Consider the following 1,199-nt stretch of genomic DNA (forward strand, 5'->3'; position numbering starts at 1 on the left):
GTGAAAGCATTTTCTAGCTGTCAATGTAGTCAGAAGTCTTAGAAATAAACAAAAAAATCTAGCAGTTATAAACCAGTCATATATTATTTAAAAAATGACAGAGTGCACTAGCCAACAGTTCTCTGTGGTCTCTATGGTTTCAACGGCACCTTGGGAGGTCAGTCTGGGTTTCAAGCTCAGAGGATGATGGGCTTTTTTTCTGCAGAAGGGGTGCATGTGACATGAGGAATGGCTTGCCTTTATTTTAGCTAAGTCATTTGACTCAGAGTATCCAGTGTAGTCCACTGAGTATTTCGGTGATTATCACATCACAGTCCAGGCGGCATCCTGTAGTGGTATCCACATCTTCTGAGACCTCATGGGAGAAACCATAGAGGCTTTTGGGAATTCTGTCTGTCATAAACTTAATAGTTAACAAAGTTCTGACAAGATTGAGCTCAATATAGATTGGTTATAACTGAATAGGTTTTAATGACAGTAGTAAAAAATCATATTGAAACGGTATAGAAATGAAAACCTTAGGTAACTTTAGCAACGAGGCATATGGCTAGAACAGTTTAAGGGAGCTGACAACAGTGGCATAAAATTCTGGTGACAGAAAAAAAGAGTTTGTACAGGCAGATTTAAGCCTGTGACATAAACTGAGCATGCAGGCAGCATGGATAGGTAAGCGCTTGGGCCTTTTTTTTTTAATTTACCAGACTGCTGGCAGTACGTGTGAAGATTTCTTAAAATATATGTTTGAAGACACTTTAGCATCCATTGGGTGACACGGGATGGGAGTGTCACTGAATACTTATTCCTCCTTGTAAAACCATTGCCATGAGCCAACTCCAGCAAAGAATTGTGCCTCATGGAGAACCTCCATATATCTTAAAAGCAATGGTTCTTTAGCAGCCTGTTACCATGGGGTGTAACCTTGAGTTTCAGGGAAATGAGCAATGTACTTTCAAGCTAGAAATCACATTTTTGTCAATATGCATTTATTATAAATGGTGCTTAGGTTAGGCTGTACTCTGAGGCCTACTGTCTTTTAACATTTTGCACAAAAACAAAAATCAAACAAACAAAACAAACACAAACAAACAAATAAGAAAAAAACCAAGCAGACAGAAGTTATCCATGGTTGGAGAAATGGTTTGACAATCATTTGGGCTCTGAATTTCATCACAGTGGCTTAATGTGAAGCCCATAGCAAT

The sequence above is a fragment of the Mus caroli genome, unplaced genomic scaffold (genome assembly GCF_978045245.1).
Source record: "Mus caroli unplaced genomic scaffold, Mus_caroli_1 scaffold_5, whole genome shotgun sequence".
NCBI classification, from domain to species: domain Eukaryota; kingdom Metazoa; phylum Chordata; class Mammalia; order Rodentia; family Muridae; genus Mus; species Mus caroli.